At 32.1% G+C, this 12,896-nt stretch overlaps 1 protein-coding gene across 1 annotated transcript in view; it reads right to left on the bottom strand.

The window, feature by feature from the left end:
* LOC135127945 (angiopoietin-4) overlaps positions 1-12,896 on the bottom strand; it is a 153,350-nt gene that overhangs the window by 17,645 nt on the left and 122,809 nt on the right. The gene's annotated exons all lie outside the window — the stretch shown is intronic.

The raw sequence follows: 12,896 nt of genomic DNA on the forward strand, positions 1-12,896 counted from the left end.
GCATACGTTCTTTAAATGTGTGCTCACTGAGTTGACCGAGTTAAAGTAGAATCCCAAATATCTAAATTTCCTCACCTTCTCAATTTCCCTATGTTCCCACTTCCAAACACTTTCTTTGTTTCTTCTACCTCTCTTCCGTAACACTATTATTTTTATTTTTTTCATTCCTTCTTCAAACTTAGCTATCATCACAATGTGAAATGGATATGCCAACACCCAAATCTTCTTTCTTCCAATTAGTACGTTTCTGCTATCTGTAGTTTGCTAAACATTCCTTTAATATCTCCCATGTAAGCCGTAAAAAGATTTGGGCTCAGCGGGCACCCCTGTCTTACCCCCTTTATCGTATCAATTTTCCCTTTCTTTTCCATTCACTCTTACATTGATCGTTGTGTTTCTGTTCTTTTCCTTGATCCTGTTCATTAGATGTTCAACTTTTCTTTTTCAAATGTTCCCAGATCTTTTCTCTGTTTGCAGTGTTAAATGTAGCTTTTAAATGGACAAAGAAGGCAAACACGGTACCTCCTTTCTTGTGTATTTCTTTCCTATTCCATGGTGCAATATATAAACATTATCCATTTTTCCCTCCCTTCTCTGAACCCTGCTTGCATGTCTGGAAATAACCGTTCTTTCACTATTTCCTTTTCTAGCCTTTCAATTCCATCGCATACTAATCGTAGCTCGTATTTAGCAAAACTTACTCTTTTATAGTTTTTAGTCTTCTCCCTGTCTCTTCTTTTGTATTATGTTTTCACTTCACTGTTTTGGTATTTTCATCGATCCATAGTGGTTCCCTTTTTTAGTTTCACTAGTCCTCTTCTTACTTCTTTCTCTGTCAATGTTTTCACTTTGTAGTTTATGTCCTTTTCTTTTATTTCAGACGTTTCTTGTTTTTCTGCACTCTATATCTTTTTCTTGCTTGCTTCCAGCATTTTCACGAAATGTTTTTCCTCTTCCTATTTTTATTAATGTAGTTACATACTCTTTTCTCCGATTTAATTTTCTTCATACTTTCTGCTTCTTTCTTCATTATTGATTTTTAATGTTTTTAAATTTACTTTATATGTTTCTCTAACTTTGAAAAGCTCTTGTTATCTTTTGTTTTTCCATTTTCTTGATGCCTTCCTTGTTTCTTTTTTAAGACATTCTGCCAGTCAGTTTGTCTCCCTCTACTTCTTCATACACTAATTTCTATTTTCATTTCTGCATCTTTTATCAGTCGTTCCAGTTCATGAATATCAGCAGCTTCTACGAAAGTATGTGTCCATAAGTTCTCTTTATGTGCCCCACTAGCCCTGTCATCACATTATATTCATATATATTTTCCCGCCTTCTCCTCCTTTTTTCCTGTTTCTGTCATATTTTTCTATTTCAACCTTCAGTGGCATATGTTCGGAGTCTATCTTTTCTCCTACTTTGAGGTGCGAAATTTCTTTCAATGCATCTTTATTCACTATTGAATAATTTATTATCGATTGTCCTCTCAGGACTACATAGGTTAATTCTCCATCTTCATCGCCAGTTTTATTTCCATTCAAGCTCTCCCATTTTCTCTTTTCAACTAACTCCAACAGTTGATTTATTTCCTTATTTTCACTTTTATCTTTGGATCCTCTTTTTCCATCATCTTCTGTATTCCTATTCTTCCTCCTTTTGTCCTGTTCTTGCATTGGAATCTCCGCCTACAATTGCATTGTCGTCATTATTTATTTCTACTTTGTCTTTTATTTTTTCTTTCACTGTTGTCATATACTTACTATATACCGTTCTAATATATCATCTGTTTCTGTTTATTATGATGATCCATATCTTTAATCCTGTTTTTTACTACAGTTAATCATTAATACTTCCCTTTCTTATTTTATCCTCAGTATTATTCTCCTTTTAGTTTCTCTTTCCTTCTTTTATTTTTCTGTCCCTGGCATTTCTAATTAAATTCTCTTGGCATTTTCTCTTTCATCTGTTCCCACCCTTTTACTTTTATCCATGTTTCTAATAAACCTACGGTATCAAAATTCACCACATATTCCCAAAAGTTATCTTCTTTATTCTTCAGCTCGGCGACATTCCAAAAAAGGATTTTCGATTGATTCCCTTTTTCGTTACCTTCTCTTTGGCCCTTATTCGAAATTATTTCAAGGTTTTCATTATTTTCTTTTTTTTCCTTATTCTTATTCCATTGCTTTGCCTGTGCTTCTAGTTTATATCTTTTACCATTCGTTTTCGAAAATTCCTCTTCATTTGCTTTTTCCTCCACTGCTAGTTTTTTGATCCTTTATCACCATAATAGGAAATATTTTAGCCTAACTTTAGCTTTTCTTTCTTCTACTCCTGTTCCAATGGTATCTTTCACTATATTTTTCATTTATGCTATATTCTTCACCATTTATACGCAGCTTATTGTACGTCATCTTTGCATCGTGTTGTTTATGTCTCGCTTCTTTCATGGTCATTTCATTAATTCTCGTTCTCTTCAGCTTTTTTGCCACCTGAAAAATTTCTATTCGTCTCCAGGTTTCCGTCTGTCTGTCTGTCTGTCCGTCTGTCTGCCGTCCCGGTTTTTATTAGACAGATAATAATCTCTGAAAGTACTGGGCCGATTATTGTCAAATTTTGTATTTATATTAGGAATATCATGTAGATGGTAAAACGTTACCCAAAATTTGTCTAATCATCCCCGCCAATAATGTGATGACGTCACTTCAAAATTCATATAGTAAATGGGTTCTAAATTGTATAAAATAAGATAGTCCTACACATGTAGTTATGATTCCGTGCTGAGTTTTCACCCGAAACGTCCAGATTTTTGTAAAAAAAATCAAAATTATAAAATAGAGTAACATTTTGCAATTTCACTTCGAACCTCTAAAACCGAATGCTTTGAAATCTTGCAGATGTTTTAAAGTTATCATAAGCACACTAATATATATATATATGTATATATATATATATATGTAATATCTAAAATGTGCAAACTATGATTAGTAATTTGTAATTTATCATTACATTCATATTTTTTAGATTTGCTTATACAGGGTGACTCAAAAAATTAATGTATCTGTCAATTTTTGCAGTTAAGCTCCACCTTTGGCTCACGACAAATAAAAAAAATCATCAGAATTGGGATAGGGTGGGCGGGCGGGGCTTACATTTTGCCTTTTTTTTTTAATATACGTAGTAATTTTTTCTCAACAAAAACTTAAAACAGAGACTACGTATATTAAGAAAAAAAAGGCATAATATAAGTTCCGCCCAGCCACCCTATCCCAATCGTGATGATTTTTTTTACCCGTCGTAAGTCGTGAGGCGGAGCTTAATTGTAAAACGCTTGTTTTTCTGCAAGAAATTCATTTCATACTCAAGAATATGTGAAACAAATTTCATTACTCAAGAAATATGTTTTTAAAAGGGTAGATTTTTTTTGAGAAATATTGATGTTACCGATGTGATTAGGAATGAAAAAATCATCACAATTGAGATCGGGTGGATGGGTGGGGCTTAATATTTTTTTATTTTTTCTTAATATATAGAGTTTTATTTATACAACAGGATAGTTACATATATTGTCAGTTTCTTGTTAGGAAAAGAAGACTTCATATACTAAGAAAAAATGGACAAAATATAAGCCCCGCCCACCCACCCCTTCTCTATTGTAATGAATACTTTATTCATCGTGAGCTGAAGGGCGGAGTTTAGTTACAAAATCCTCAGTTCTCTACAAGAAATTATCATATGGAATATGTTTTTATAAGGGTAGAATTTTTTAGAGAAATATTGATGTTACCGGTTTGATTAGGAATGAAAAAATCATCACAATTGAGATCGGGGCGGGTGGGTGGGGCTTGATTTTTTTTTTGTTTTTTCTTAATATATAGAGTTTTCTTTCTACAACAGGATAGTTAAACATGTTTTCAATGTTTTGTTGGGAAAAGAAGACTTCGTATATTAAGAAAAAATGGACAAAATATAAGCCCCGCCCACCCACCCCTTCTCAATTGTGATGAATATTTTATTCATCGTAAGCTGAAGGGCGGACTTTAGCTGCAAAATCCTCATTTCTCTATAAAAAATTGCCATATGAAATATGTTTTTAAACGGATAGAATTTTTTTGAGAAATATTGATGTTACCGATCTGATTAGGAATGAAAAAATCATCACAATTGACATCGGGCGGGTGGGTGGGGCTTAATATTTTTTTATTTTTTCTTAATATATAGAGTTTTCTTTATACAACAGGATAGTTACACATATTGTCAGTTTCTTGTTAGGAAAAGTAGACTTCATATACTAAGAAAAAATGGACAAAATATAAGCCCCGCCCACCCACCCCTTCTCTATTGTAATGAATACTTTATTCATCATGAGCTGAAGGGCGGAGTTTAATTACAAAATCCTCAGTTCTCTACAAGAAATTGCCATATGAAATATGTTTTTAAAAGGGTATAATTTTTTAGAGAAATATTGATGTTACCGGTCTGATTAGGAATGAAAAAAATCATCACAATTGAGATCGGGCGGGTGGGTGGGGCTTAAATTTTTTTGTTTTTTCTTAATATATAAAGTTTTCTTTCTACAACAGGAGAGTTAAACATATTGTCAATTTCTTGTTGGGAAAAGATGACTTCGTATATTAAGAAAAAATGGACAAAATATAAGCCCCGTCCACCCACCATTGTGACGAATAGTTTATTCATCGTGAGCTTAAGGGCGGAGTTTAGTTGCAAACTGCTCGTTTCTCTGTAAGAAATTACCATATGAAATATATTTTTTAAAGGGTAGAATTTTTTAGAGAAATATTGATGTTATAGGTCTGATTAGGAATGAGAAAATCATCACAATTGAGATCGGGCGGGTGGGTGGGGCTTAATTTTTTTTGTTTTTTCTTAATATATAGAGGTTTCTTTCTACAACAGGATAGTTAAATATATTGTCAGATTCTTGTTGGGAAAAGAAGACAAAAATGGACAAAATTTAACAACATTGAGTAATCGTGTTGTTTAAAGTAAACCATAAGTAAAAAAGAAAACCAAAAAATAAGCCCCACCTATCCGTCTCGATCTCAATCTGGCTTTAATTTTTACTTAATATACCTAGTAAGTATTTTTAGAACAACATGATACTCAAAAACGTGTCTTACATGGTAATTTCTTGTGGAGAAATAAGGATTTTGCAATTCAGTTACGTTCTCTTGGCTCACGACGAATAAAAAAAATCATCAAAATTGAGGTAGGGTGGGTGGGCGGGGCTTATATTTTGCCTTTTTTTTCTTAATATACGTAGTCATCTTTTCACAACAAAAACTTAAAACATATTATTCCCCCCAAAAAATTGATGACGTCATCTCAAAATTTTGCCTAATCAATTCTACGCAAAATGTGCAAAATATGGTGAGTTTTTACTTGTGATTTATCACTGCATTCATATTTTTTAGATTTGCTTAAACAGGTGGCTCAAAAAAATTAATGGATGATTAAATTTATTTATTGGTTAAATCAGGAACGGCCCACTCCATTTTCCCAGAAAATTTGGGAAATACAATACTGTTATTTTTAGAATTACACTGCACCAATTGATATACGGGTCCTTTTAAAATTGTTGATGACGTCATCGCAAATTTTTAATTAGTCAAATTAAGAACGAGTCACCCCATTTTATTAAACTGCAGTTTAATTAATAATTTTAGAGGACAAACGCATTCAAATCAAACTAATTTCTACGTGACATTCTTTCGATGTATAAACATAAATAAACACTTGAGCTTAAGATTCCTATTATCTAGTGCTGAAGGACATTTTATGCCGTTAGTTAAGTGCTTTAAATGTACTTATATTACATTGTCCGCACGGAGCTGAGGGTGTTATTTATGCCGCGGGTTTTTATTTTACGAAGCATGAAACGAAAATCGTAAATCAAATTGTATAATTTTATATTAGAGTTGAATTTGTCCGATTATACTTCAAGGACGAGGAAATCACTTTTTAAACACCCATTATAGTTGTATCTAATCTAAAAAAAAAATATAGGTATACGTGCCGAGGTAATTTTTTTAAGAAAAACCAAATTTGTCTGTTTCCGGTGAAACCGGAAATGCCATAACCACAATCAGTTATATCAGATTTTCAAATTATTCCTTACATTTTTCTTGTCTTTATGCAGGCTACAGTTTTGAAAGTAACTCTAAAGAATCAGTTCAGTTCGTAACAAATTTAATTAATTAATAATAATTGCTATCTAAAAATATTGAATATTAATTTTTTTGTTTAAACAAAAACAATGTTTCTGTTCGCTCCCACGTATAACCTCTACTGCTCTTTCATCTACAAATTATAACCAAAATGTAGGTAACCCCCGAAAGGTGAAGAAATTGAGCAACATTTAAAGACTGAATAGTCTCGCTGAACATGAACGCTAACCTTTCGTGTCGTAAAGATGTCGAACATCTTCAGCTTCCTTGTCATCATCATAAATTCACTCGATGTTCGTAATGATTGTCTTAAGCCCCATTTCGGCGAGATTCATTTCCGATAAATCACGCTCGAGCCTTCATTACCGCTCTCAACTGCCGTAAAAAAAATAATAACATAGAATCAACCAGTCCCAGACGTGCCGAGCCTCAGCATCACATCCAACATGAAAGTAAATTTCATTCATCGCAACGTGCGTTTAATTAAAGCATGTATTTTTGCGTTTTGACTTTCACGTCACCGCGAGAAATTTATTTGGAATTGCGCAATGAAGTCCCAATTTCGTCCATAAATTACCTCTAACCGACTAAATCACGTTAGAAATTTTCTCTGTCGTGAGAAAACCGACTCCGGGGTAAGTTGGTGGTGTTTCCGGCGAAACGGCGTTACACACGTGCGTGAGCTGACACGCTGACCTTTACACTGGAAAAATAAATTCGATTACGTACGAAAGTTAACATTTAAAGTCTAATGGAAATTGATAATTAGTGTCGCTCGTAAATCATTGCACGATTGCAAGTTGATCGAAAATCGACATTTAAATTCGGAAAGAATTATCGTAAATTTCTTTTCGTTATTGTTATTGTCGCTTTATGTGATAAATTATGGGACAAAAAATTGGAATGCTTTTGGTGGGCGGTCCATTGGTAATGGAGACACCGGTCGTAAAGAGTTTGATGGTAATTGACGTTCGGATGGTTTTATTAATAATCGTTGGTGATGGGTCGTTTTTTAATTATGCAATGGTAAAAACTGGACCCAGCAACAAATTTCGAGCAGAAGTGACCATTCGTTATGGTTTTTATCGGCCGTTATGTTACCAATTTTTATTAAAAATGTAAACAACTTAAATTAATTATGCAACATTTTAATCGTCCACTTTATTTATAATAATTAAATAATATAAGTGTTAAGGAGGCGTTAAACAAAAGCGATTGAAATTATTTAACCGTCCTTTAAATTAATTATTATAAAACATTTTATTCAAAATAATCGTGGTGGTTTTCATTGTACTGTGTGTTTCCCGGTAGAAGCTAAATAGACGTGATTAGTGGATGCAGTATGGAATTAATTACACAAATTTATTTCCAACAGTGACAAAATATTATTAATTATGAGTTATAAATCTTGCAGCGAATGTATACATATCATTTAAGTGAAATTAACAGTTACGTTAGAATTTTTAACGCAACGTAAATTACTTAATTAGCACAGTAATTAGTAAAAGATTGAAGTCTTAAGTGTAATAAATTACTTAGCGTGTAGTTAGAGGAAAATTAGCGAGTTACAGTATTTGCCATTTAAAATCTTGTGTTTACCATATTGCCCAACAAAAAATTTGACGTTAACATAAATCGAAAAATGGAAAATTTTGGCACAAAACTCTCACATTGTATATTAAAGACGCCAAAAGTAGCCGTGACCATACATCAGGATGTAACCTAAGTATTTAGCAACCACGTTGTAACTCTAGAAATAATTATGTCTCTGTTTTTATGTAATTAAATCCGTTGGAAATAGCCGTTGACAAATGTCGCTGCGATTTTAGATTTGACAGGTCCGAAGCTACTTAGGAAATTTAATAAATTATTGAACCTGTTTTGCCTGGTTTAATATTTACATGTATTATGTCATATATTAATAATAATTATCTCATATTTTTTTATGAGCATCATGGGCGTGTGAAAACACTCTCATTTTTACATTCTAAGCGTGCCGTTATGAATTTATCGAGATTAAAAGGAAGTGATCATTGCTTTAATTTCTCGTTTGCTAAGTTGTGTCCACATCGTTGAATTTGACTTTTAATAAATTGCAACTGTCATTTACATAAGTAGAAAAAAACTGCAAATTCATATTTTACGTAAATCGGCGCTTGATGGAACTTTTAACTATGTAAGATGACATCCTAAGTGGTCATAAATTTTTCTGATTATTAAAAAAAAAGAATTTTAGAAAATTTAATCATAAATTTAAACAAACGTTGTTTATCATAGTCATCAGTTTGAGTTATAATGGATTCTCAAGATGTTTTAATAAAGTCTTGAAGGAGAATTTACAGAATTTCGCGCCTCTTGAAGTGTCGTAACTAATGTCATTAACAAAATTTAAGTATAATTTACGCCAGTAAACCATTTTTTGTTAAAAATGATTAACATCTTTGATCATAGTTTATTACCTCAGAAGCAACAAATTTTCTTGTACGATAAGACGTCTAGGACTTTTTTAATGTTCTTGGAGGACTTAATTAGCCCATTGTTTTCAGTAAGTTTCAACGACTGAGCACTTCCATAATATTTCCGATATTACATAATAAGCATTATCGATAAAAACATGGAAAACAGTCAACGACTTTTTTGAATCCGTCTAAAGTCTGTTTTTGATTAAGATGTTTCAATTGTCTGTAAAAATAACGTTCTCAGTTGAATTTATCGAGACAAATTTTGGTATCAAATTAAGCCTATGATATTAACCAATAAAAATTAATAAAGCAATATATTTAACTAGAGTTGCAAATAAAAAAATATATATTAAAATTGCTATCAAGCTATAATGTCCGTAATAGAAATGGCATTACGTATATATATACACATATTGACCTATTTTTGTGACAGTTAATGACTACCAAAGAGTTGGACGTAATTTCTACTTCAATCAGTCGAGCGTAGTAAAATGCAGTGTTTCTAAATCATAAAATGCTACTGATAAATAGAATTGTATATAATCTGACAGACGGTAAATTACTGCATTTTTCTTACTTGTTTGTTTTATTACTCATTTGCAACATGTTAGAGTTAAATGTACACAAACTGACTTTTTAAAGAAATTGTAGAAATAATAACCATTATAAAGCAAAAGAAAATTGTTATGTCATAAAACGGCGATATGACAGGAAGTCGATTACTAAGGATTGTTCAGGAACAAGATTATCTACGAAATAGTAGGTAGAGTACTGCGTTTCATAATAATAAACATTGTAGGTTCCGTACGTCAAGTCTAAAATTCAGAAGACAAAACATCAAGTTTAGCTAACATTTCAACTCCTATTTAGTAGTTAATTTCATATCTCTTTAACGTTTCATAGCTCATACCACCGTCTACCGGGCGTACGACACCAATTTTAGCACTCGACGATCTGTTTTTCAAAGCACCTGAGAGGCGGTGTCCTCTAAAAATATTTTGCGTAGTGTTGTTTGACCAAGTTAGGTCCATTTCTTGAAATTAATCAAAATATTGTAATATTATAGATTCTTGGACTGTTCGAATAAAGGACGTAAGTTTCACATTTAGTATTGTAGCCGAAAATGTTGCAAAATGGCCGATTTCTTGTTGTATTTTAGATCACGGTTTCGAGAGTTATTTATCTCAGTTGTAAATATTTTAATCCTATAAACAGCATTAGAAGAAAGCTGCCACTCAGAATGCAACGCATTGCAGCACTTCCTTAAAAAATGCATGAACGTGTCCGTTTACCGTGGTTTAAAAATTGGTCCAATTAATATTTTTTTAACGAAAATTGCAGACGAGACATGAATATAAATATGGAGATTCCCTGGACAAAACCAGTCCAGTAAGCCTGGCGATTTTGTTAGACACATAATCTTCGAAAATATGATGGCATTCTCTCGAAATTTTAGTTTGACTTTTACCATGTACATAATGTTCTTAAAATATAAATAAAATGTGGAAGAGGATAGACACCACCCAACTTTACTCTTGGAATTTTCCTTATTCCGACAAGGATGCAGTTTTGATATCAATTGATTTTTTGATTTTTTGTAGTAAAAAATCAATATTTCCATTTATGAAAAAATATACCTAGTGTTCCATTAAAAAAAATTAAGTTGACGTCATTTCGGTTTCTACCGGAAGTGATAATAAAAATGTGAGGTTGCCACCACATAGATCTTTTAAAATGATACAAATTTTCTCAAAGAAGTACAAGTTTATCTTTAAGAATAAAAAAGTTAGAGGGGTTGTATCAAATAAAAGAGACATCCTGTATTCATACATGACTAATTGGCAACATTCAGATAGTAATCGGAATTTCTGGTCTGAACCATTTACTCCAACTTCGGGGATTCAAATTTAGGTTTTTACTATTTGCCAATGATCTACCCGAGTTTATCAATAACGATAACGAGTTACTTTTTGCAGATGATCTGAAAAAATACGCTAAGATTAATCCAGTCCTGGATTGTGAGAGTTTACAGGTGATTTATGTTCTGATTTTAGATGGTGTGTCCTAAATAAATTATATTTAAATGTACTTATTAAAATGCTTTGTTATATCACATACCAAAATAAAAGTTCCTTTGTTGTATTCCTAATGGTCGATGGTGTGTGTCACTCTAAACAGATCTCAAAAGATCAAAGATTTCGGTATCATTTTTGATGAATCTTGTACATTAGTGGACCATATTAATGACGCAGTACAAAATGCATTCAAATTATACGGCTTTATATGCCGAAATTGCAGAGATTTTTCGAATATAAAAACCATTATCCTTTATTATCCATTAGTAAGATCGAAATTGGAATAGGGTAGTCTTATCTGGTACCCAATATATAGTGTTCACATAAATAATTATTGATGCACTGCAGAGGAAATTCTTGAAATTTATTAGTTTTTTAGAAGATGGTGTTTATCCTTTAGGGGGTATGGACAACTCAATTTTACTTTCTAGATTTAATTTTAGTTCTTTGTCTACACGTAGGATATCATTTAGTATTAATTTTCTTCAGGGGTTATTAAATAATAAAATTGATTGCTGTTGGTTATTATCTAAATTAAATTTTCTTGCCCCAAGAATAAATTCACGATCATTTTATTATGATTCAAATAAAACCAACACACTTGCAAGATCACCAATTACGATCATGTCGTATAATTATAACAGAATATCGAATGAATTTGACGTTTATTTTCACTCGCATAGAAACATTTTAAAATATGTTACTGCTGTGTTCGATTTATAATAGCTATGGAAGTAATTTTGTTACAACCTATTTAGTTTTTATACGTAGAATTTTACTTACGTTGTACCTTTATACTTTATTTTGTTATTATAAGTTTCCTGTAATTGGGCTTGTCCCGTTGGAGAATAAACCTTATTATTATTATCATTATTATTATTATTATATAAAAAAATACACCTAAAATTTTACAACAATCATTTCAGTAGTTTCTGATATTATCTGTTTAATAAAACCCCCAACATTCTATGAAAGAAACAATGAAACGTGGAGAAACCGTGAAATTAGCCCTTCGTCAAATGACTCGATCACCATTACTCTTACACTAGGTTTCGCTCGGGAAGTAAGCATCGTCGAAACCATAGTTGACCAGCTGATTTCGCGAACTTTTATTTCTAATAACCTCTGTATATCAAAACAAATATAGACAATACCAGTAACAGCAATTATTCGGCAAACTTTTGAGCTGACGTCATCAATTTTTTGGAGGGGATAAGTAAATATTTTTGATAAAAAATATATCATGCTTATAATAACTGTAAATCATCTGCAAGATTTCAAGGCATTCGGTTTCGCAGATTCCAGATTAAATTGCAAAATGTTGTTTCATCTTTTGATTTTTTTTTTCAAAAATCTGGACGTTTCGGGTAAAAACTCAATTCGGAGTCGTAAACTACATGTGTAGGACTAGGTTATTTTATACAATTTAAAACCCATTTACTATGTACAATTTTGAAGTGATCACATTATTGGTGGGGATGATTAGACAAATTTTGGTTAGCGTTTTACCATCTATATGATATTCCTAATATAAATACAAAATTTCAGAACAATCGGGCAGTACTTTCGGAGATAATCTTCTAATAAAAATCGACACAAACGACAGACAGACGGCAGATAGAGATTTAAATTTAAATTGTCATATCGAAAAAAAAATTGGTCTAAAGAGTTTAGACAGTACTTCCCTCGCTGTCGGAAACGTGACGACTGCATGTCTATTATGTTTTTTTTCGCAGTAGATTTCATTATTTTTTTTGAGTCACCCGGTATATGCAAATTCAAAAAATATGAATGGAATGATAAATTACAAGTACAGACTCATCATATTTTGTATATTCTAGATAGGATTTATTTGGCAAAGTTTTGAGCTGACGTCATCAGTTTTTTGTAGAAGACCCAGTAAACCAGTTGTGATGTTGACGTGACAGGTACGTACTCACAAAAGAACAATAAGTACATCGCATGATTATGTCTTAACGATATACCTGGAACGTAAGCTATATAACATCACAATGGAGTACTCATGCTATGTAACAAACACGTAATGTTGACTACATTTACTACATATCTCATTATTATGTCGCAGCGATATAGCTTGCATATAAGCATTTAAACATCACACTGTGGTACCCCTGTTATGTAACTAACACCTAATGTTAACTGCATTTACTAGA

This window comes from Zophobas morio, unplaced genomic scaffold (genome assembly GCF_036711695.1).
Source record: "Zophobas morio isolate AGI-343-1 ecotype UQ-CSIRO unplaced genomic scaffold, CSIRO_AGI_Zmor_V1 ptg000012l, whole genome shotgun sequence".
Lineage (NCBI taxonomy): Eukaryota > Metazoa > Arthropoda > Insecta > Coleoptera > Tenebrionidae > Zophobas > Zophobas morio.